The following is a 27046-nucleotide window of genomic DNA, read 5'->3' on the forward strand; positions in this document are numbered from 1 at the left end:
GGGCAAGTACCTCAACATATTAAAGGCCATATATGACAAACCCACAGCCAATATCATACTTAACAGTGAGAAGCTGAAAGCTTTTCACCTAAGATCGGGAACAAGACAGGGAAGCCCACTCTCCCCGGTTTTATTCAACATAGCACTGGAAGTCCTAGTCATGGCAATCAGAAAACACAAAGAAATAAAAGGCATCCAGATTGGTAAGGAAGAAGTCAAACTATCACTGTTTGCAGATGACATGATATTGTACATAAAGACCGAAAAGAATCCACTCCCAAACTACTAGAACTAAAATCTGAATTCAGCAAAGTTGCAGGATCCAAAATTAATACACTGAAATCTGTTGCATTCCTATACACTAACAATGAACTAGCAGAAAGAGAAATCAGGAAAACAATTCCATTCACAATTGCATTGAAAAGAATAAAATACCTAGAACTAAACCTAATGAAGGAAGTGAAAGAACTATATTCTGAAAACCAGAAGACACTCATGAGAGAAATTAAAGAAGATACAAATAAATGGAAATACATCCCACGCTCATGGATAGGAAGAATTAATATCGTCAGAATGGCCATCCTGACTAGAGCAATGTACAAATTCAATGCAACCTCTATCAAAATACCAACAGCGTTCTTCAACGAACTAGAGCAAACAGTTCTAAAATTCACATGGAACCACAAAAGACCCCGAGTAGCCAAAGCAATCCTGAGAAGGAAGAGTAAAGCTGGGGTGATTATGCTCCCTGACTTCAAGCTCTACTACAAAGCCACAGTAATCATGACAATTTGGTACTGGCAAAAGAACATACCCATAGACCAGAGGAACAGAATAGGGAGCTCAGATATAAACCCAAGCATATATGGTTAATTAATGTACAATAAAGGAGTCATGGACAAACAATGGGGAAATGACAGCCTCTTCAACAACTTGTGTTGGGAAAACTGGACAGCTACATGCAAGAGAAAGAAACTGGATTATTGTCTAACCCTATACACAAAAGTATAGATCAAAGACCTGAATGTAAGTCATGAAACCATAAAATTCTTAGAGTACAACACACGCAAAAATATGAATATAAACATGAGCAACTCTTTCCTGAGTGCATCTTGTCGGGCAAGGGAAACAAAAGCAAAAATGAACACATGGGACTACATCAAACTTAAAATCTTCTGTACGGCAAAGGACACTATCAGCAGAACAAGAAGGCATCCTACAGTGTGGGAGAATATATTTGTAAATGACATATCCGACAAGGGGTTAACATCCAAGAAATATAAAGAACTCACATGCCTCAACAACCAGAAAGCAAAACCCCTACTAAAAATGGGCAGAGGATATGAACTGACACTTCTTCAAAGAAGAAATTCAGATGGCCAACAGGCATATGAAAAGATGCTCCACATCGCTAATTATCAGGGAAATGCAAATTAAAACCACAATGAAATATCACCTCACATCAGTTAAGATGGCCAGCATCGAAAAGACTAAGAACAACAAATGCTGGTGAGGATGTGGAGAAGGGGAATCCTCCTACACTGCTGGTGGGAATGTAATAAATTAGTTCGGTCATTGTGGAAAGTAGTAATGAGGTTCCTCAAAAAACTAAAAATGGAAATACCGTTTGACTCAGGAATTCCACTCCTAGGAATTAACTGTAAGAATGCAGAAGCCCAGTTTGAAAAAGACATATGCGCCCGTATGTTTATCGCAGCATTATTTACAACACCCAAGAAATGGAAGCAACCTAAGTGTCCATCAGTAGATGAATGGATAAAGAAGATGTGGTACATATACACAATGGAATATTATTCAGCCGGAAGAAGAAAAGAAATACTACCATTTGGAACAACATGGCTGGAGCTAGAGGGTGTTACGCTCAGTGAAGTAAGCCAGGTGGAGAAAGACAAGTACCAAATGATCTCACTCATCTGTGGAGTATAACAACAAAGCAAAAACGGAAGGAACAAAACAGCAGGAGACTCACAGAACCCAAGAATGGACTACCAGTTACCAAAGGGAAAGGGACTGGGGCGGGTGGGTGGGAAGGGAGGCATAAGGGAATTAAGCGGCATTATGATTAGCACACATAATGTAGGGGTGGGCTCGGGGAAGGCGGTATAGCACAGAGAAGACAAGTAGTGACTCTATAGCATCTTACTATACTGATGGACATTGACTGTAATGGGGTATGTGGCGGGGACTTGATAATGGGGGGAAAGTAGTAATCACAATGTTGCTCATGTGGTTGTATATTAATGATGCCATGAAAAAAACCTTGAACAATTCATAGTAGAGATTGTACTCTGAATAGCCAAAGATAATTTGACCTTCTGTATTTCAGCTTGAGATAATTATTTTTGTTTTAATTTTTCATTTTCTCTCACTGTGTATTTCAATTTTGCTAGCTTGAATAATAAATAAGAAAGAGTTGGAAAAAAATGGTGATTACATGAGACTCTATACCATGGGAGTGTTGTGAGAATTAAATAATACATAAGGTGCCTGTTACTGTGCCTGGCACATGGGTAATTAAGTTTCAATTAATGTTCATTATTATCAGTATTATTATGAAAGGATCTCCGAGACATTGTGTTGAATGAAAAGGCCAAGTTGTAGGAAAAAAAAATGTGGCTCTGATAAGAGCCCCCCAAATATTTTTCATAGTTTGGTTTTTGAGATAGTGCTGTTGCTGAAGGTGCTGTTCTTTCTCTCTCTGAGAAAAAAGTATAATTAGCCTTGAATGTAGCTGATCAAGTCCCTGAGTCCAGAGATTGAAACTTGGGAAGGAAGAGGCTTAACTGAGGCTTAAGCATTTTGGCAATCTCCAGAACTGAGTGATGGTAGAAGAGCTTACTGGGCTTCTAGGAGCACGGCTGATGGCTGAAGAATCATATGGCATATAAAATGGATGCCCAGGCTCTCTTATACCACAGGAATGCCCAATCTCGTTTTGCAATACAAGACCCAATGCATAACATTATTCAAAAAAAAATAAAGAATACTATCGATAGATATTAAAGAACTTTCACAAAGATGAACTAGAAATAGTCATTGCTCTGAAAAATTCAGTCTGGTGGGGTAAAAAGGTCTCAGAGCAATAGCACAATACGTATGATAAAGGCATGGACAATATCTGATGAGAACATGGAGAAGGAAACAAATAACTTCCTGAGGGAGTCAGGAGAATTTGCTTTGTAAGCACCTACTTTGTAAGGATGAGTTGGAGTTTATCAGCTATCAAAGTTGTAGGAATGACATTCCAAGAAGAAGGAATAGAATTTGCAAAGACTCAGGAAAATTTATTTGACAAATACTTATTGAGAACTTTGTGTTCTCCAAGTAGCATGCAAGGCTCTTTGGGCTATAGAGGAAAACAACATGACCCTTGTCCAGGTTACTAGTGACCCTGGACTGGGAAGGAAAACTTTCATAACTGCTTCTCACAATTTAAAAAGGCATGACTCCGAGAAGTGACTGGTGGTTACCATGGGAGAGGGGTTGGGGTGAATGGTTGAAGTAAGCAAAGGAGATAGAGGGGCACAAAATCTCAATCGTAATATAAATTAGTCACAGGGATGAAAGTAGTACACAGAGAGTATCATCAATAGTTCTGTAATATCTTTCTGTGTTGACAGATAGTAACTACATTAGTTGGGGTGAGCATTTAATAGTGTAGATAACTGTTGAATCACTATGTTACATGCATGAAACCAATATAATATTGTATATCAACTATGCTTCAATAAAAAATTATAAATAAAAAGGTATGAGTCAAAGGATGTATGAGGGAGGCCATCTTGTCACCCAGTCTGCTCCCCAGAAAGTCAATCCCTTGGTATAGACACCATTATTCCCAGCTCTGTAGGTCTAGAAATCAAACTCAGTCTGTAATTCCAGAAGGAATTGGGCTACAGAGGACTGCCTCAAATTAATAAAATTTACCAAAATTATACCCAACCCAGATGGGATATGAAATGAGAACAGTGGTACATTTGAATGAACTATTTAAAAATGTTAATATATACTTAATAATTTTTAAAATGATACATTTTGTATCATTTACATTTCTTTCTATGGTATCTTACCATTTATGATGAGTGATGAGGGATTTTCACTTACAGTAATGATATAAAGTTTCATTAAAAAATATATTGATGTACAATTATTTAATTCAAAGGAAAATATTGAGGCTTATATGTACAACAATGAGATTAATGAATTGAAATTCTTAGCTGAGACATAGTACATGGAAGTCAAATATTTATGTAGATTTGTGTTATTTGGCATTATGATAGTATTTACTATAATAAAATGTGGCAAAAAGAGTAAAGGTGGTAAACAGACAATACCTGAAGTTTAGGAAATGCTGGCATAGCATTAGGAGTGAGGCAGACCTGTACCTAAATTCTAGGTGCCCTACTTTCTGGCCATGGGACCATAAGAGATTTGCTTTTTCAAAGCAAATTGTGAAAGTCTTCTAATAACCTAACTCACATGGTGGGTGGGAGAATTAAAGGAGAGAGTCCATGTAAATACCAAAATACCTGACACATAGTAAGTGATGAATAAAGGTTAGCTGTTACCACTGTCATTGCTTATGGTGTCAGTGACCCTCACTTCTCAGACCAGTGGTTCTTCCTTCATCATAGTAACCCAGGTCCCAGGAAGACCCTTACAGGAGGGCTTGTTATTCAGGTGAGGGAGCAGGAGTGTTACAGGGTGGTCAGGCTGGTCCAGTGATTCGCATGGTTCCCCTGCCATCTTTCCCTTCCATTTCTTGTAAGGACAGTTGGAGAGGGCATTAGCCTTACAAATTTCCTTTGCAGGATCATGGTTGCATATTGCATTCTTCATAGAGTTCCCCTGAATCAACATTAATTTTCAGGAGATGTTGCACTAGATATTTTGTAAAGATTCTTGTTTTCTTAAGCTTCATTAGTATGTCATTATAGGTACTGCCGAGTCACTGCCAGGTGTCAGGGAGAGCAGATTTTGCTGGGCATGAAAGCTATGTGTGCAAGATGAATGAGCTTGGTGTGGATCCTGTTCGTTTGTTTCTCACACTACAGCTGGCCAGCTTGTGTGGACCCACGTTGTCCCCTCTATATTTGGGTGCTGCTTCCACATAATGGAGACCTGTAAAACAGAGCATGTAAGTCCACACGTGGGGTGATGCATGGATCACAGCAACAACCTGTGCCAGGTCATGACAGCCATTTGTGGCCAGTATTGTTCATAGCAGAAAGCCTCAGCACCCCCTCACCAGGCAAGAATCTGAGTTTGACATCTCCATTCCAGGCCCAATGGGACAAGAAGTAGAGGCGGAGGGACAAACAACACTGTGAGTGGGGAGGGGCCCATAGAGCACATGTCCATTCTCTCTCTCTCTCTTTTCGAGGGAGTACATTAAAAATGAGCTTCTAACACATTCGATGTAAAATACATTTCAGTCTATTATCATCTCATTTGATACCAGGCAAAATGAGGTATCTGTTTTTTAAGCCCCTCAGAAGATGTGTGCACATCAGAAATGATCACTGATATCAATTTAGTGGGAAGACTTGTGTGGACTTGAGTCCTGGCTCTGCCACTGACTGTATGACCTTGAGCACATTTTAAAACAAATCCCAAATTCATGAGGTTCAGTGGGGATAATTGTGGTGGTGAGGGCAGGAGAAGAGGAAAGATTTGGGCATGTTTTTCTGAAATGTTTCTGCTAGTTCCAACAGTTTACACATTTGAGGTCAGTTTCTATCCGTTTTTGTTGTTGTTGTTGATTGTGCTTTACTCTTTCCTGCTTGTTGGTATATGTCTAGGAACTTCTGTGTGTGTGCAGAAAATGGCAAATGACACCCTGTTTGAAATTTGGAGACTGTGTCATATTCCATAAAGGTTGTTACACTTTGTTCTAGCAGCTACTTAGGTTACTGTTGGGTCCCCTTGTGCCTGTAAGGCTTGCTTTTGTTCTCTGTGAGAGTGGATATATACCTGTTTTGAACTTATTCTAGGGTAGATTATTTTAGTCCTAATGCCTGCCCTGTTATATGAACCGAATGCCCACAATGTTAACCAGGGTCTCTGCACTCAGCCCCACAGCACCTGCTGTGTCATAAGCTTCTTGGCGTTCTGCCTCCAGCCAAGGACAAGAACAGCTCCCTCCTCTCCAAATAAGACATGCAAATTTCAAGTGCTCCAGCAGCTGCAAACCCCAGTCTCTTCAACTTGTCAGGGTGTCTGCTTTGTTTAGATTCTCCTCCCTTGTGCCACCATTTGGAATGTGCCCTAGACAGCATGCTGTGGCACGCATAGGTTTCATCTCATGCATTTCCTTCTCTCAAGGATCACAATCCTGCATTCCCTGTTTTTCAATGCCCTCAAACAATCTCCTAATGAATTTCATACAATTTTATAGTTATTTATAAGGTAAGTACAAGTCAGGGACTAGTTACTATGTCATAAATCAGCTAGTACCAATAGTTCCCCAAATCTCAGTCACCATTCTATTGAGAAGCAGGAATTGAAAGTCGAACTTGACTTGAGATGTTTTTTGTTGCTTTTTTCAGAACATAGATTGATTTAGAAACAATATGAGATCTAAAATCTCTGTGTCATTCTCTCCCAGAAAAAGGGGCTATTTAATCTCTGGTATAGAGGAAGCAATATTCAAGCCCATAGAGTGGGACTGTGTTAAGGGAGGGGCCATCCTGAGGCTTCATTGGCACATAGTCAACCTTGTAATGTGAGGGAGGGTGGGAATACCTAACTTTTCTGCTTTCCTCGAGGCAGTGAATGGCTGACTGAGAGATGGATTTTATAGTGCAAATGCAGAGGTATATAACAAAATATGGAATGAAAAGTCAGTTAATTTTGCACAATGCTGCCCTGATTAAGTTGTAAAGTTCCCTGTGGACCTTGCATAGTCCATAAACTGGCATGAAACACTCACCCCTCTGCCTGACCAGGGATGGCCTAGTAAGTGCTGACTACGGAAAAATCAAACATTTCAAAGGGCCTATTGGATATTGATAAGAATCTGGTTGTACCAAAGGCCACTGATCTTGGCAACGACAAAGATGGGCTGCTCCTCCAGAGTGGGATGGGCTAGAGGCTATGTAGAAGTTTCAGCCATGACCTGATTACCAACCTGATTCAGGTTGTCCATATTCAGCCCACATGAACATTACAGAATTGTTATAGCCTCCCTTGGTTTATTTTGGGATTTGTGCTCATGTTACTTCAGAAACTAAATTAAATATGCCAAACATCTGTGCTCTGAAGACAGTAAAAGAGGAAAGAAAGAGATGAAGAAAGAAAGAAAAGAAGGAAGGGAGGAAGGAAGAAAAATCAAGGCAGCAGCATTGCTTTGAGAGTACTGTGAAAAATTTCTGGTCTAGCTCTCACTTGCTAAAGTTAAAACCTCCTTGCTCCTGTTTAATGTTTACTGCCCCTGCACTGGGATTAGAAACCAAAGTGCTATATTTCCAGATGCAAAAGAATAGGCTACCCAAAACAAAGGTCTTTAGCAACTTTGAGCCAGCACTGGTTTCTCTGCTGTCATCACATTAGGAGATAAGAACATACCTTAGATTATCCAGGAGGCAGTGGGCATAGAGAAGGAAAGGGAGGGGGAAGTGTACTTACCCTCTACCCATTGCACACATTATTCTGTAGGGAACTGCCATCAATGCCTGACATCTTGGTGTAGTCTTTATGCACACCTTCAACAGAGGCTTGAGGCACCCCAACGTAAACGCAAAAGATTAGCAATGCAGCATCAAACCACGGGACCAGGGGAGATTCTCATTAGAGCAGGAGACTTTCAACTTGGGAAATTTCTGATAAACTCCTCCATTACTGGAGTGCATACGATTTTTGCAGGGTGGAATATTTAGAGGCTAGAAATATAATGTTTTTGTAAAGAGAGCCCAACAGGAAAGTAAAGTCTGTTGCTTAGTCCCCAACCCTGCCAAGAGCAGCAGCACTGAATTAAAGGGCTGTCTTTCCTTCCTGACCTAAGGACAGCATCATTTTTCCCAACAGGTTTCAGGGCAAACAACCAAGGAGCACTGACAAGTTAGGACCGGCAATTATCAAACTGTAATGGCTGCAAGGAAGATAGAGCAGAGTCACTAAAAATAAGACACAGCCCAGGACCTTTAGGGGAGACTGCATCAGTGACTTAGAAAAGGACTGAGTTCTATGTTGCTGTGAGTGCCAGGGAAGGAGACCTGGGGAAGGACAGGGTGAAAGATGGGCCTGAAAAGGTAGTTTGGTACAAATATAGGAAGTCTTTAAAAGCTACATGAGGCCAACATGAGAAACCAGAAGGTTTCTAGTCCATCATGTAAGAACATTGGTACTCACCACTCGGTCCCAACAAGTAAAAAAACTAAGTAAAATGAAAAATCAACAACTGTTCTTAGATTTGCTGGAGATGTAAGGTCACAGGCCAAACTGCTGCCCCCAAAATTGAAAAGACAGATAGGAGAGTACAGAGAATCACAAATTCCCAGAACAGAAACCCATTAGTAATTGGCACTAACGCTGGGGCAGAGAAACCTGAACTCCAACTGACGAATTGCTGATGGCTCAGTGTAGAGAAGTCTGAGAAATAAAAACTCCTGGATGACCCAGTTATTGGTGGGCCTTCCACTTTTGTGAGTGTTACCTCCTTATATTCTTACAGAGAATATCAAAGAAAAATCCTCTCATATTTCCTCATGGCTGGTGTGAGGGCTTTTTGAAATACAACAGAGCATTTTGGTTCTTTTTAACAAGGTCTGCCCTCAGGAGAAATTGTTTTACTAGATCCTAACCTTCTGAGACTTTATCAGAGCCTCAGGGATGGGAAATAAGCCAACTCTGGTCAGCTCTAGTGCTCAATGTAGGGGAAGGGGAATATATAACTTCAGACCCCCCTAGTCATCCTATTCTACGTAAGGGAGGTAAAAACTGAGAAGCATTTGGTGAAGTTTACAGTGCAGAGGCACCAGCTTACTAATAGGCTAAGACCTAATCATAAGATTATAGACTTCCTCCCTTCCCCACACCTTACCACCACATTGCCAAAGGCTTTTACAGTAGTTTTTAACCTGGTACATTGTGGTTGGCTATTAAGAAAAAATTGCCAGGCATGTAAAAGTCATGCTTTGAAAAGATAGAGCAAGCATCAAAAGCAGACCCAGATATGGTGGGGTTGTTGGAATTATCAGACAGTGTTTAAAGAAACATGATTAATATGCTAAGGACGCTAATGAATAAAGTAGACATGAGGCAAGAATAGATGAGCAATGTAAGCAGAGAGATGGAACTTCTAAGAAAGAACCAGAAAAGTCACACTAGAGATCAAACAGACTGAAACAGAAATAAGAATGCCTTTAATGACTCATTAACAGTGTGGACATGGCTGAGGAAAGAATCTCTGAGCCTGAGCATACCTCAATAGAAACCTCGAAAACTGAAAAGCTAAAGAGGAAAAAAGATTGAAAGAAAAAAAAATAGTACAGAGTGTATAAGAGCTCTAGGACAACTACAAAAGTTGCCACATACATTTAATAGGAATACCAGAAGGAGAAGACATAGAAAAGGGAAAATAATTATTTGAAACAATAAGACTGAGCATTTCTCCCAATTAGTGTTAGGCACCAAATCACAGATCTTGGAGACTCCGAGAACACCAAACAGGATAAATGCCCCAAGCAACCTACCCATAAGCATGCCAAATTGTAGAAAATCAAAGATAAATAAAAAATCATGAAAGAAGCCAGAGGGGGAAAAACCACCTTACACGTAAAGATAAGAAATGCATTGTAACTTCTTACAATCAATGCAAACAGGAAGATAATGGAGTGAAGTATTTAAAGTGTTGTGAGAAAAACTATCCTAGATTCTGTGCCATGCTAAATTCTCCTTCAAAACTAAAAGAGAAATAAATACTTTCTCAGTCAAAATATTTGAGGGAATTCATTGCTAGTACACTTATCTTTCAAGAAATGTTAAAAGTGCTTTAGATAGAAGGGAGATTATATAGGCCAGAAACATGGGCCTACATATAGAAAGGAAGAGCATCAGAGAAGGAATAAGTAAAGGTAAAATAAAAAAATTTTCTTATTCTTAATTGATATTATAATATTTGAATTTGTTCAAAATAACAATAGCAGCAATATATTTGGTTATATAAGCTTGTAATACATGTGGAATAAATGACAGCAAAATGCAAGAGGCAGGAAGGGGGAATTAGGATTATTTTGTTGCTATAAGTATTTGCAATTATATTTCCTGTAAAGCAGGATACACATTTTTCTCAGGTGTACAAGGAGCATTTTCCAGAATAGATCACATACTAGGCCACAAAAAGAACCTCAATAAATACAAAAAGGTTGAAATTGTATTAAGCAACTTCTCAGACCACAACGGTATGTATGAAACTAGAAAAAAATTACACAAAAAAACCCAAAAAGCCCACAGACACGTGGATGCTAAATAACATACTTCTAAATAATCAGTGGATCAACAAACAAATCAAAATAGAAATCAAGCAATACACGGAGAAAAATAAAAATAAAAATACAAGAGTCTAAAATTTGTGGGATGTCCCAAAAGCTGTTCTAAGAGGGAAGTACTTAGCAATACAGGGCTACCTCAAGAAATAAGAACAATCCTAAATAAACAGTCTAAACTCACAAAGAAACCAGAAAAAGAACAAATGAAATCCAAAGTTAGTAGAAGGAGGGCCATAAAAAGATCAGAGCAGAAGTGAATAACATAGATAATAAAATAATAGGAAAAACTGATGAAACCAAGAGCTGGTTCTTTGAGAAGATAAACAAAATAGACAAACCTCTAGCTTTATCAAGAAAAAAAGATAAAGGAAACAAAATCAGAAATTAAAAAGGAATAGTCACAACTGACACCACAGAAATACAAAGAATTATTAGACAATTCTATGAAAAATTATATGCCAATAAATTGGACAACCTAGAAGAAATGGACAAATTCCTAGAAAAGTACCACCTTCCAAGACTGACCCAAGAAGAAACATAAACTCTAACAGACGAATTACCAGTAAAAAAAAATTGAATTGGCAATCCAAAAACTCCCAACAAACAAAAGTCCTGGACCAGATGGCTTCACAGATTTCTACATTTAAAGAAGAAATAATACCCATCCTTAAATTACTCCAAGAAGTAGAAAAGGAGAGGCTGCTTTCCAACTCATTTTATGAAGCCAGCATCACTCTAATACCAAACCAAAGACAGTACAAAAATAGAAAATTATAGACCAATATCCCTGATCAACAGATGAAAATATCCTCAAAAAATATTAACAAACTGAATTTGAAAATACATCAAAAGGATCATCCATCATGACCAAGTGGGCTTTATTCCAGGGATGCAAGGATGGTACGGTATAATATTCATAAATCAATCAATGTGATACAACCACACTTACAGAAAAAGGGATAAAAATCATGTGATCATCCCAATAGATGCTGAAAAAGCATTTGACAAAATTCAACATCCATTCATGATAAAAAGCACTCTCAACACATATAGCGGGTGTGTACATACCTCAACATAATAAAGGCCATGTATGACAAACCCACAGCTAACATTATACTCAACGCTGGAAAGCTGAAAGCTTTTCCTCTAAGATCAGGAGCAAGACGAGGGATGCCCACTCTCACCACTTTTATTCAACATAGTACTGCAGGTTCTAGCCATGGAAGTCAGACAAGATAAAGAGATAAAAGACATCCAAACTGGTAAGGAAGGTGTAAAACTGTCACTATTTGCAGAAGACATGATACTGTATACAGAAAACCTTAAAGACTCCAACAAAAAGCTATTAGAATAAATGGATTCAGAAAAATTGCAGGATATGAAACTAATATGCAGAAATCTGTTGCATACCTACATAAATACAATGAACCAGCAGAAAGAGAAATTAGTAAAACAATTCCATTTACAATTTCATCATAAAGAATAAAGTACCTAGGATTTAATCCAACCCATGAGATTAAAAACCGGTACTCTGAAAACTATGAGACACTCATGAGAGAAATTAAAGAAAACACAAATCAATGGAAATCTGTCCCGTTGCTAGTGGATAGAAAGAATTACAATTGTGAAAATGGCCATCCTGCCCAAAGCAATTTACAGATTCAATGCAATCCCTATCAAAACACCAATGGCATTTTTTTCAATGAACTAATGGAAATAATCTGAAAATTCATATTCAACCGCAAAAAACCGTGAGTAGCTAGCCAAAGCAATCTTGAGAAAGAATACTTAGGGTATCAGGCTACCTGATTTCAAGGTACATGACAAAGGTACATTGATTAGAACAGTACAGTACTCGCATGAGAACAGACCCATAGATAATTAGAACAGAATAGAGAGCTCAGAAATACACCACATATATGGCCAATTAATATATGATAAAGGCATCATAAATATATAATATGGAAAAGATCGTCTCTTTAACAAATGGTGCTGGAAAACTGGACAACTACATGTAAGAGAGTGAAGCTGGATTGCTGACTAACACCATACATAAAAGTAAAATCTAAATGGAATAAAGACCTAAATGTAAGACAGGAAACCATAAAACTCTTAGAAGAAAACAGGCAAGAATCTTATGAACATCAAAATGAGAAATTTCTTTCTTGGTATGTCTCCTTGGATAAGGAACACAGAAGGAAAAATGAACAAGTGGGACTACATTAAACAAAAAAGCTTCTGCACAGCAAAAGAAACAGTCGACAAAACCAAAAGGCAACATACGTGTGGGAGAATATATTTGCAAATGATATATCCAGTGAGGGGTTAATATCCAAAATATATAAATAACTCATATAAGTCAGCACTAAAAACCCCCACATAATCTGATTAACACATGGGCAGAGGACCTGAATAGACAATTTTCCAAAGAGGACATGCAAATGGTCAATGGACACATGAAAAGATGCTCTACATCACTAATCTTCAATGAAATGCAAATCAGTATGACAATGAGGTATCACCTCACACCTGTCAGAATAGGTTCTCTCCAAAAGGCAAGAAAAAAAGAGTGTGAGTGATGATGTGGAGAAAAAGAACCCTCCTACACTGTTGGTTGAGATGCAAATTTGTCTAGCCACCATGGAAAACAATACAGAGGTCCCTCAAAAAACTAAAAATAGAAATACCATACAACCCAGCAATTCTACTTCTGGTAATTTACTTGAGGAAAACAAAATCATTAATTTGAAAAGATATATACATTCCTATGTTCATTGGAGTGTTATTTACAATATCAAAGATATGGAAGAACTCATATATCTGTCAATAGGTGAATGGATAAGGGTGATGTGGTACATGTATATAGTGGAACATTACAATGGAGCATAAAAATAAGGAAATCTTGCCGTTTGTGACAACATGGATGGATGTAGAGTGTATCAGGCTATATGAAATAATTCAGGTAGGGTAACACAAATACCATATGATTTCACTTACATGTGGAGTCTAAAAGACAAAAAAAATAAACAAAAAAGAATAGGCCCATAAATACTGACAACAGACTGTTGGTTACCATAGGGAGGGAGGTGGGGGGATGGGTGAAATAGGTGAAGGGGATAAAAAGGGTACAAACTGCACATTGTAAAATAAGTGAGTCATAGGAATGGAATTACAACATGGAGATTATAGGAAGTAATATTGTAATATCTTGATATGGTAAAAGGGGGCAACCACACTTAGTGGCAATCATCTGGTAATGTACATAATTATTGAGTCACTATATTGGACATCCCAACCCAATGTAATATTGCATATCAACTTTATTCCAATTTTTAAGAAAAGCAAAAAATAGTGAAAAGAAGTATATCTGATATGCTAAGAAAGGAGACAAAATGGAGTTACATAAAATGCTCAATTAAAACCAGAAAATGCAGGAAAAGATAGGAAGACACAAAAAGCAACAAAGAACAAGAGCAACAAGTCAAAAACTGTAATAAAATGGTAGATATTAAATCAACTATATCAGTAATCACTTTGACCATCAATGGTCTAAATGAACCAACTAAAAGAGAAAGATTGTCGGAGTCTAAAAACAAAACCCAACTGATGTTGTCTACAAGAAACCTTGAAATATAAAGACACATATAGATTAAAAGTAAATGGATGGAGAACAATATGCCATGCTAACAGTAATCAAAAGAATGTGAGACTAGCTGTGTTGATTTCAGGCAAAGCAGACTTCAGATAAGAAATATTACCAGAAATAAAGAGGGCCATTACATAATGATAAATGAGTCAATTCCCCAAGAAGGCATCAAAATCTTTAATGTGTATTTGCCCAACATAAGAATGTCTAAATATGTGAGGCAAAAACTGATAGAACACAAGGAGAAATAGATGAATCGACACCTATAGTTAGAGACTTCAGTACCCCTTTATCAGAAATGGACAGATCCAATAGGCAGAAAATCAGTAAGAACATATTTGAACTCAACACTATCAATCACCTGGATGTAATCAACATCTATAGCTTGTTTTACCCAACAACAGCAGAGTACACATCTCAAATTCACATGGAACATTCACAACAATAAAGTAGGGTCTAGGTCAAAAAACACATCTTAACAAATTTAACAGAATCTAAATCACACAAGACAACAATGGAATTAAACCAGAAATCAGTAACAGATATCTGGAAAATCCCAAAATACTTGGAGATTAAACAGCATACTTCTAAGTAAAATATAAGTCAAATAAAAAATCTCAAGGGAAGCTAAACATTACCTTGAGCTAAATGAAAGTGAAAACACAATTTATCAAAATTCATGGGATGCAGCAAAAGCAGTATTTAGGAGGAAATTTATAGCATTGACTGCATTTATTAGAAAAGAAAAGAAATCTAAAATCAGTAATATCTGCTTTTACTCTAGGAAACTGGAAAAGAAGAGCAAATTAAATACAAAGTTAGCGGAAAAATAATAATAAAAATTAGAGTGAAGTCAATGAAATTGAATACAAGCAATCAGTAGTGAAAATCAATGAAACCAAAAGCTGGTTCTTTGTAAATATCATTTAAATCAACAAGCCTCCAGCCAAGCTAAGAAAACAGAGTGAGAACACAAATCACTAATATTAGAAATGAAAGTAGGAACATCACTACGGATCCCATAGAAATTAAAAGGGTAATAAAAGGAATATTATGAACAACTCTATGCCTATAAATTTGGTAACCTAGACAAAATGGATCAATTCCTTGAAAGATACAATATGGCAAAACTCACACAAGAAATAGGTGATCTTAATAGCCCTATATCTGTTAAAGAAAGTGAATCAATATTAATAACCTTCCAAGACAGGAAGTACCAGACACAGATGGGTTCACTGGTGAATTCTACCAAGCATTTAAAGAAGAAATTATACCAATTCTCCATAATCTTTTTCAGAAGATAAAAGCAGAATGAATGCCTCTTAACTCACTTTACTGCTTTTGAATGAGCAATGTCCCTTCTCACCTCTGCTTTGCAACATGGCATTGGAAGTCCTAGCTAATAAATACAGTAAGACAAGAAAAGTAACTAAAAGTGTATAGATTAGGAAGGAAGAAATAAAACTGTCTTCGTTTGCAGATGACATGATTGATCATATGTCTAAAAAATCAGGAGGAATCAACAACAACAGCAAAAACCTCCTGGAACTAATAAGCAATTATAAAAGGTTGTGGGCTACAGGTTAGTGTATAAAAAACCAATTGCTTTTTTATATACCAGCAATGAAGAAGTGGAATTTGAAATTAAAAACACAATACCATTTACAGTAACACACCCCAAAGTGTAATACTTAGATATAAATCTAACAAAAAATTTGCAAGATCTATATGACAAAAACCATAAACTCTGATGAATGAAACTAAAGAAGAACTAAGTAAGTAGAGAAATATTCTGTGGATATTCATGGATAGGAATATTCAATATTGTCAAGATGTCAGTTCTTCCCAAATTGATCTGTAGATTCAATGCAATCCCAATAAAAATCCTGGCAAGTTGTTTTCTGGATATTGACAACTGATTCTAAAGTTTATACGGAGAGGCAAGAAATGCAGAACAGTCAATAGGATATTGAAGGAGAAGAACAAAGCTGGAAGACTGATACTACCTGACTTCAAGACTTACTATAAAGGTACAGTAGTCAAGACAGTGTGGTATTGGTGAAATAATAGACAAATAGATCAGTGGAACAGAATAGAAAGCCCAGCAACTGACCTACATAAATACAGCCAACTGACCTTTGACAAGAGTTTGCTCAATACAATGGAACAAATATAGTTTTTCAACAAATGGTGTTGGAATAACTGGACATCCACATGCCCCCCCCCCTCGCCAAATCAAACATAATACCTTATGCCCTTAACAAGAATTAACTCAAAGTTAATGACAGACCAATATTTAAAATGCAGAGATATAAAACTCCCAGAAAATAACACAGAAGAAAATCTAGATGGCCTTGGCCTTGGCTATGACTTTAGATATGATACCAAAGGCATGATCCATGAAAGACAGTGAGATGCTGCACTTCATTAAATAAAAATTTTCTGCTTTGTAAAAGACACTGTCAAGAGAATGAAAAGATAACCCACAGACTGGGAGAAAAAATTCGCAAATGACATATGTGATAAAGAACTGTTATCCAAAATATACGAAGAACTCTTAAAACTCATAAATAGGAAAATAATCCAATTAGAACGAGCTTAACAGACATTTCATCCAAGAAGATATACAGATGGCAAGTAAGCATGTGAAAAGATACTCATCATATATCATCAGGGAAATATAAATGAAACCATCAATTAGATAACCCTACACACTTTATTAGAATGGCCAACATGCAGACCATAAAATGTCACACCAAATGTTGACGAGGATGTGGAGCAACAAGAACTTTCATTCATGGCTGGCAGAATGCCCAATGGTGCAACCACTTTAGAAGATAGTTTGACAATTTCTTACAAAACTAAACCTACTCTGACCATATTACCCAGCAATCATGATGCTTGGTATTTACCCAAAGGAGTTGAAAACTTATGTCCACACAAAAACCTGCACATGGATATTTATAGTAGCTTTATTCATATTTACCCAAAATTGGGAATAATCAAATGTCCTTTGGTGAATAGACTAAAAAGTACTTGGTACATCCAAACAATGGAATATTATTTTAGTGCTAAAAAGAAATGAGGTATTAAGCCATGGAAAGACATGGATAAAACTTAAATGCATCTTTCTAAGTGAAAGAACCCAATCTGAAAAGGCTATATACTGTATGATTCCCATTATATGATGTTGTGAAAAAGGCAATACTATGGAGAATTTATAGTAAAAAGGTCAGTGGTTGACAGGGATTAGTCATGAGGGAGGGATGAACACATAGAGCACAGAGGATGTTTAAGGCAGTGAAACTACTCTGTATGGTACTATAATGATGGATATATGTCATTATACATTTTCTAAAACATATAGAATGTACAATGCCAAGAGTGAATCGTAGTTTGTCAGTGTACATACATTGAGTGTAACAAATGTATCACTGTGGTATGGGATGTTGTTAATAGAGGAGGCTATGCAAGTCTGGGGGCAGGGGGTACATATGGAAATCTCTGTACTTTCCATTCACTATTGCTATGAAACCAAAACTCCTCTAAAATGTAAAGTCTCTTTTTTTTTTAACTTTATCATGTAGTTGATGGTTCAAAGAATTTTGACCAGAGTATGTTTATAGAAAATTCCTAATGGAAGGTCTATAGTGTACTGACAAGAGTTATGGAGGCATCCTCTCTCACATAGTGAATAGTATAAAATGGTGCATTTGTCATTGCTAGAAATTACTCTTGGGAATTCTTCAAATATTTCATTATGAAGTATCCATGCCCCTTTCTGGGACACTGGGATGCTATTTAATGCTCTCTCTTACCAAAAGTACTCATGCTGGTATTTTTAATTTCTTAGATAAAAATAAATCTACTAAATTGGGAACTTACATTGAGGAGCCACCAAAAGTCCCCTGGCACAAATAAATATTGTTGACTATGGCCATTAAACATCAAGATGAGTGCTAAAAACTAAGATGCAAATTTTGTCAATTTTTCTCAAGTTACGTGTTGTTAAAATTTACCGTGATCCAGTATTGTTAACATTGTCTATTTCTGAGTCATTTACCTAAGATATTCAGTGTTCAGATGAACTAAAACAAAAAATTGTCTCCCATCCTGAAACCACTTTAACACATCTATCTTAACTTTGCCATGACAAGTTTAATTCCCCTTTCCTGAGCATGTATTAGGGAATAATTCATGTAGGAACATTTTTCATTGTGGTTCAATTCGAGTGATGGCACCATGTGATATGGGTGTGATCTCAGTAGTGAATTTATTTTGAGATGGCAAAAGAATGTGGGCATGATGAGAGCATATGAGAACAGGACATTGGGTTTCCAGTGTTGGAGAAGCTGTTGTGGAGCATCCAGCTTAAGCAGATTTACAGGGACTATAGAGCAGACTCCACCTGCTCATATGAGGGCATATTTGGAAACTGATCACCTGGGAGGAACTTAATCTCATTCCATTTTGATTCTATCCCCAGTTGTCATGGTAGAGATGCTGCTGGAGAACATTTCTAAGAAAGAATAAATTTTCAAATATACAACTTAGTGATAGATGAAATACATTTCATGGAAAAGCAGTAGTGATATGTGTGATCTGTTTCAAGATAATTGTAAAATGCGAGGTACATAAAGTAACTTTGTGTGCAAGGAAAGATGATGATTAGTTACGTATGTGAAGTTAGGTACTAAAGATGATCTGAAGTGGTCAGTTCTAACAGAAACATCAGAAGCCAGTGAGTGAACCAGAGGATGTGTTTGCTATTTGACAGTCTACATTTCAAGGCCAAACTTCTGATACAGGGGCTTTAACTAGAACAATCTGCTTCCTGTGAGACCAATTTAAGAGAGAAGAACACTGGCTTCACGGTACCTGATGTCAGCGCATGAGCCCCTGACGGAGAAGCAGGTGGGGAGGAACCACTGGACTTCAGGAGGCTTTAACAGTCCTCCTACCAACAGACCATTCGTCTTTCCATGAGTTGAGTCCACCAACCATGCCTGCAAACACCAAGTGATGCCCTGTGGGTCACAGCATGGCAACACCTGAGGGCATGTCCATTTGAATGCACACTTGTGGCATTTCAGTGTGGGTTAGGACGTTTGGGTACACGTGTTCACCATCTGCAGTAGAGTGAGAGGCATGTGAAGGGGTGGAGGTACTGGTGAGAATCTGACAGGAGGAACTAGTATTTGTTCAGAAGGCACAATGCCCTCCTCCCACCCTATGCTGCTGCTCTGCCCTCTCCCGGGGCTTTCCCTGAAGGAGACATAACACACACACAGGGACCTGGATGTTTCACAAGCATGTCATTGTCGGTTTAATTTCCTAGTGCCTAATGATATCAAGAACCTTGTCATATAATATTTAGTCATTTGAAATCTTGTTTTGTGAAGTACCTATTCTACACTTTTTCCATTTTTAAAGTTCTTTTCAGCCTTTATTGTTTTTTATTGATATTTAGTATTCTTTACAAATCTTAAGTAAAATAACGTTTTTGCAGACACATATTGCAAACACGTATGCCATTCTGTGGCTTGCTTTTTCAATCTCTGAATAGAAGTTCATGTTAATGGTAGAAGGTAACACTATCATTCATTTTTATCCTTTATCGCCTGAATATATACATATGTAAACTTTAAAAAATCCTTCTGCTCTCTGGACTTTGCTTAAAAATCTTTGTCATTAGGTTAAAAATAAAACTTTATCTCATTCCTTAAAGTATAAGCATTACAAACAATGCTACCTGATTAAAATGTAATAAGACTGCAAATTATAAACAATATAAGAAAGCACACAGGGCCTTTGGCCTGGAATTTTTTAAGTCTATTTTTTAAATATTTTTAAGTCTATTTAAAAAATTCTGTGGTAAAATGGGAAATACATAAATTATAGGATTTCTAAACAGATAATAACAAAAATGTTGCACGTGAGAATCTTTGGTGTACATTTAAAACAGAGATCATAGACAAAATTTCATAGTCTTACAAATTTTCATCAGTTCAAAGAATGAAAACAAATTAATAGAATATCCACCCCAAACCTGAAAAAGAGCAGCAAAATAAATGAAAAGAAAGCACAACAAAGGGAATAGTTAAGATAAAATGATGAAGTAATGTGTTACAGCAGAGATAAATGCTAGATCTAGCTAATAATGGTACAAACTTCCAATTATAAGATAAATAAGTACAAGGGATATAATGTACAACACGACGACTATAGCTGACACTTCTGTATGATATATAGGAAAGTTGTTACGAGAGTGAATCCTAAGAGCTCTCATCACAAGAAGAAAATACTTTCTTTTTTCCTTTTTTATTTTCTTTTTACTATATCTATATGAGAAGATGGATATTAGTTGAGCCTATTGTGGTAATCATTTAACAATATATGTAAATAGAACCATGATACTGCACTTTTTAAACTTACATAGGTATGTCAGCTATTTCTCAGTAAACTAGAAAAATAGATTTTTGGAAAAGAAAAACAAAATACACAATACACTAGCTAGCTGAATAAAAACATAGAAATTATAAATACATAATCTAAGATAGAACAAATTATAATAGCCATTGCAACTGGAGACCTTTAAAAAAATAATAAAATATTTGTTACTCTGTGCATATAGGTTGAAACCTAGATGAAATGTATAATTTCTTAGGAAAATATTATTTATGAAAGTGGACCTTATTAGAAATAGAAAGCTTAAACAGACCAATTTCCATAGAAATAAAAAAATATAAAGTTAGAACTATCCCCCTAAAAGCACCAGGCCTAGATGGTTTTGAAAAGGAAAACTCTCAATATTCAAAGACCATATAGTCCCAGCACTCTATAAACTGTCCCAGAACATTGAAAATGAAGGAAAACTTCATATTTGTTTTAATGAAGCAACTAAAACATTGATATGCAAACTTGATAAGGCAATAACAAAAAACAGTATGGATTGCTAACACAAGACATGCACACACACACAAACACAGTCTCTATACTAAATCCATCATCGTTCTTAATGGTGAAACACTAAATGCATTTCAAATTAAGACATTAAAAGATCATGACAAAGGCACGGATGCACACTGATTCCACCACAATTCATCAATTCATCATTGCCCTAGAGGTATTAACCAATGCAATTAGACAAATCACTTGGAGGCATAACAATTCAGAAAGAAGGAGAACTACCTATTTGCAGATGATATGTTTATGTACCTGAAAAGCCCAACATAATCAATGATAAAGGTTACTTAAGAAGACAATTCAATATGATAAACAGGATAGTAAAGTGCAATATAGATCTTAATAGCCTTCGTATAAACAAATAATAATTAGATTATAATGATGTAGAATCCATCTAAAACAGAAAAGATGATAATGGATGTAGGAATATATTTTGAATTTATTGAGAAAACTTTTAATATTTGTGAAATACACAAAGTAATCTTGAACAAATGGAAATATTTTACTTGTTCTTGGATACGATTATTGAACATCATAAAATTATACAATTTTTCCTTAAATTTATTAATAAATTTAACTTGGTTTCTATAAAAAATGTCGATTAGCATTTGACACAGCCAGACATTTTGATACTAAATTTCACAATGGAAATAAGCATGCAAGAATACCAAGAAAAAAAAAGAAAAAGCTTCAAGGGGAGACTAGCCCTTTAAGAACTTTAAGACATTAAAGCACACTGTAAAAACTCTATTATTAAAACCGTATGTAGTATGAATAAATAGACAAATAGAATAGAATTCCAGAAATAAATAAAAACACATGTGCAACTTCCAATTTCATCATGATGTGATGAAGTTGCCATTTCAAATGACTTGAGAAAAGAATAACTGTTAAATAAATTTTGCTGTGATGTCTGGTTTTGCCATTTAGAGAGAGAGAAAATTAGATCTATACCTGAAGGTACACACAAGAATAAATTCCAAATGGAACCAGGATCTATATGTAAAAAATGAAATCATACAAATAACACAAGAAAGTGAGTAAATTCCTCCGTAATTTGTTTGTGAAGGGCTTTCCAATGAAGACTAAAAATCCAGAGGCCGTAAAAAATGGATTCATTTGAATTTATAAAATTCCACCTCTGCAGATTAGGTGATACTATGTAAATATTAGTTCTCTGATTTTGATAATTCAACTGTGATTACAAAAGAGAATTTCCTATTTTTAAGCAAATACATAATACTTCATTGTGGTGAATGAACATTGTGTCTGCAACTCACTCTCAAAGACTTCAGAAAAGAATTATACAGATAGATGTATAGCAAATTAGAGAGCTAGAAGATACAGATGGTGATATCGTAATATTTGGGGGACCTGGAAGACATGCATAATAGGAATTCTTTGTGTTATTCTTGTGACTTTCCTGTAAGTTAAATTGTGTCAAACATTTAAAAATAAATAAATGGAATTAAAAAAAATTTGATGCTCCAAGTTAAGGAGATTTTCTTCTATGTTTTCCTCTAAAATCTTTATTATTTTACTTTTCACATTTAGATCTGAAATACTTAAGAAATTAATTATTTTGCACATTATGTAGGAGTAAAATTTTCTTTTTTCCAGAGCAATATCAAACGGACAAAGTAGAATTAGAAAGGCGATCTTTTCCCCACTGCAATGTAATTGTACCTTGTTATAAATGATTATATATGTGTACATATATTTCCTGACTACCCAGCCTGTTCATGTCATCTAGATTTTATTCTTGTACCAGTACACAATCTGTTTTTTATTTTATTTTATTTTATTTTATTTTATTTTATTTTATTTTTTTTGGTATCATTAATATAGAATCATCACAGTACCTTAATTACTACAGTTTTCTAATAAGTTTTGTTATCTGGTAGGTTAGTGTGAGTCTTCCAGCTTTGTTTTTCTTCTTTAATGTTGTCTTGGCTCTTCTTCTGCTTTGTATTTCTAAGTCCATTTTTTAGTCATCTTGCCAATTTCCATCAAAAAAGAAAATGTAATTTTTACTGGAATTGTACAAAATCTATAGAGAGCATTTGGGAAATATTTGCATCTTTACAATATTGATTCTTCTAGTCTGAAAACATAGCATTTATTTGGAAATTCTTAAATTTCTCTGAATAATATTTTGTCATTTACAATGTAAGGACCTTGCACTTCTTTCATTAGATTGATTCCTTTGTATTTGGTTGTTTTTATGCTATTGTACGTGGTGTGGTCTTACTTTTTTCCAAAACATTTGTTGGTTGCAAATGTATAGAAAAATGATTGGTCTTTGTGTATTGACCCTGTATCTTGTGACTTTGCTTAATTCATTTATGTATTCTAAGAGCGTGCATGTTCTTCTGAATTGTATATGCACATAATTATGTCAGTTATGAATAAAGACATTTTAATTCCTTCCTTTTTGATTTAATTAACTTTTTGGCTTTATTTCTGTAGCTAAGATTACCAGTATGCTGTGGAACAAAAGTGGGAGTAATGGCCATCCTTGTACGAAACCCACGATTCCAAGTCTCAAGAAGAATGCTTTCAGTAATTCACCATTAGCTATGATGTTTGCTGTAGAGTTTTGCATGTAATCTTGATCAGAATAAATAATTTTCTTCTAGTCCTTAGTTTAAAAGATTATTTTTCTGCACTTACTGAGATTATTATATGATTTTTCTCCTTTTATGAATGTTAACAAATATGCTGATAGTCTTTTCCAATGCTAAACCATACCTACCTCCTGGAAAATGACCCTTTTAGTCATGATGTATTAACTTTTATATGTTACCAGATTCTATTTTCTAACATGTATTCTTGCTCCCATTTTAATCATGGGGTTAACCTGTAAGTTGCCTTTCTTGTAACGTTCTTATGACTTATGCCCTGCTTGGGGAAAATAAATTATGTAGAAACTTTTAGGACTTGGTCATTAAAAGAAGAACATGCAGAAGTATTCGGCAATATGTAAAGGGAAGGTAATCTGTTAGACTAGCTTCTGGGAATTAATCCCATGGGAAAAAATAAGATTGATTAGAACTTTGTATACAGCATGCCTATTACAGCAGTGTGTGGAATAATAAAATATTACAAATTGTGTGTCCAAGATTGCCTAAATATTGTCATTCAACCAACTCTGGATAAAATGACAATCTTTGGCAGAAGCAAGAGGCAAAGAAGAGCAATTAACACAGCAGACTGCCATAACGACTAAGCACTCTCTTCAAATCACACATGCCACCAAGAGAGGCATGCCGCCCTCTCCCAGGCTATGCTTTCTTCTAATAATAACAGAAATATGCAATTTGGATTCATAAAGACTTAGTTATTTTACCTTGATCCTACTTAGTTATTTCACCTTCAAGGTTTACATGAAACTTCGTTCCCTCTTGCTTCTCCTCCTCTGATTCTAACTATATCCTGAGCTCAGTTAAAATTTGTGGTCCTGGGACTTGAGAATATTTATAGTGGTTTCTTCCTATCTCATCTGTACCTCCTTTCCTTTTATTGACCAAAAATTTTTTTTCACTTAAATGCACTAATGTACTCCTTTTAATTTTTTCTAACATAAAATGTTATCTTCAAGCATAGTAAAAAACATTTGTGTACGTATCTATTGATAATCACCCTAAATGTAAATGGACTGAATGCACCAATCAAAAGACATAGAGTTACAGAATGGATAAAAAAGCAAGACCCATCTATATGCTGACTACAAGAGACTCACTTCAAACCCAAAGACACACACAGACTGAAAGTGAAGGGATGGAAAAAGATATTTCATGCAAACAATAGGGAGAAAAAAGCAGGTGTTGCAGTACTTATATCAGACAAAATAGACTTCAAAACCAAGAAAGTCACAAGAGACAAAGAAGGACATTACAGAGTAATAAAGGGGTGAGTCCAACAAGAGGATATAACTATTATAAATACCTATGCATCCAAAATATGAGCACCTACATATGTGAAACAAATACTAACAGAATTAAAGGAGGAAATAGAATGCATTGAATTCATTTTAGGAGACTTCAACACTCCACTCGCTCCAAAGGAGAGATCAACCAGGCAGAAAATAAGTAAGGAGACAGAGCCACTGAACAACACATTAGAACAGATGGACCTAGCAAACACCTATAGAACACTCTGCCCAAAAGCAGCAGGATACACATTCTTCTCAAGGGCACCTGGAACATTTTCTAGAATAGACCACATACTAGGCCACAAAAAGAGCCTCAGCAAATTCAAAAAGATTGAAATTGTACAAACCAACTTCTCAGATCACAAAGGTATCAAGCTACAAATAATTGTACAAGGAAAGCAAAAAGGCTCACAAACACATGGAGGCTTAACAACATGCTCCTAAATAATCAATGGATCACTGACCAAATTAAAACAGAGATCAAGCAATATATGGAGAAAAATTAAATCAACAGAACAACACCCCAACTTCTGTGGGATACAGCGAAGGCAGGTCTAAGAGGAAAGTATATAGCAATGCAGGAAATTTAAAAAATTAAAGAAGGAAGAACAATCCCAAATGAATAGTCTAAATTCACAATTATTGAAACTGGAAACAGAAGAACAAGTGAGGCCCAAAGTCAGTAGAAGGAGGGACATCATAATAAGAAATAAGTAAATTTGAGACAAATAAAACAACAGAAAAGTTAATGAAACCGAGAGCTGGTTCTTTGAGAAAATAAACAAAATAGATAAACCCCTAGCCAGAGTTATCAAGAAAAAAAGAATCTAAACACATAAACAGAATCAGAAATGAGAAAGGAAAAAATCACTACAGACACCACAGAAATAAAAAGAATTACTATAGAATATAAAGAAAAATTACATGCTGACAAACTGGATAACCTAGAAGAAATGGACAACTTTGTAGAAAAGTACAGCCTTCCAAGACTGACCCAGGAAGAAACAGAAAATCTGAACAGACCAATGACCAGTAATGAAATTGAACCGGTAATCAAAAACCTACCTAAGAACAAAATTCCTGGGCCAGATGGATTCACAGATGAATTTTGTCAGACATTTCGAAAGGACATAATACCCATTCTCCTTACAATTTTTCAAAAAATAGAAGAGGAGGGAATACTTCCAAACACGTTCTATGAAGCCAGCATCCCTCCAATACCAAAACCAGGCAAAGACACGACAAAATAAGAAAATTGCAGGCCTATATCTCTGATGAACATAGATGCAACAATACTCAACAAAATATTAGCAAACAATTTGAAAATATATCAAAAAGATCATCCATCATGATCAAGTGGGATTCATCCCAGGGATGCAAGGATGGTACAACATTCGAAAATCCATCAACATCATCCACTATATCAATAACAAGAAGGACAAAAGCCACAGGATCATCTCCATAGATGCTGAAGGAGCATTCGACAAAATTCAATACCTATTCATGATAAAGACTCTCAACAAAATGGGTATAGACGGCAAGTACCTCAACATAATAAAGGCCATATATGGCAGACCCACAGCCAACATCATACTTAACAGCGAGAAGCTGAAAGCTTTTCTTTTAAGATCAGGAACAAGACGAGGATGCCCAGTCTCCCCACTTTTATTCAACACAGTTCTGGAGATCCTAGCCATGGCAATCAGACAACACAAATAAATAAAAGCCATCCAGATTGATAAGGAAGAAGTTAAACTGTCCCTGTTTGCAGATGACATGATACTGTACATAAAAAACCCTAAAGAATCCACTCCAAAACTACTAGATCTAATATCTGAATTCAGCAAAGTTGCAGGATATAAAATATTAATACACAGAAATCTGTTGCATTCCTATACACTAACAATGAACCAGCCGTAAGAGGAATGAAGAAAACAATTCCATTCACAATTGCATCAAAAAGAGAAGTGAAAGATCTATACCATGAAAACT

At 36.0% G+C, this 27046-nt stretch overlaps 1 long non-coding RNA gene across 3 annotated transcripts in view; it reads left to right on the forward strand.

Moving 5' to 3' along the window:
- LOC130682043 (uncharacterized) overlaps positions 1–27046 on the forward strand; it is a 50692-nt gene that overhangs the window by 13695 nt on the left and 9951 nt on the right. The window contains exons 2-3 of one of the 3 annotated variants that reach the window (XR_008995358.1): positions 4959–5158; positions 23590–23758. This is a non-coding gene — a long non-coding RNA (uncharacterized LOC130682043). Of the gene's footprint in view, positions 1–4958; positions 5159–23589; positions 23759–27046 lie in introns of those variants that run through there. The other 2 variants (XR_008995359.1, XR_008995357.1) reach the window with 2 other exon arrangements.

The sequence above is a fragment of the Manis pentadactyla genome, chromosome X, assembly GCF_030020395.1.
Source record: "Manis pentadactyla isolate mManPen7 chromosome X, mManPen7.hap1, whole genome shotgun sequence".
NCBI classification, from domain to species: domain Eukaryota; kingdom Metazoa; phylum Chordata; class Mammalia; order Pholidota; family Manidae; genus Manis; species Manis pentadactyla.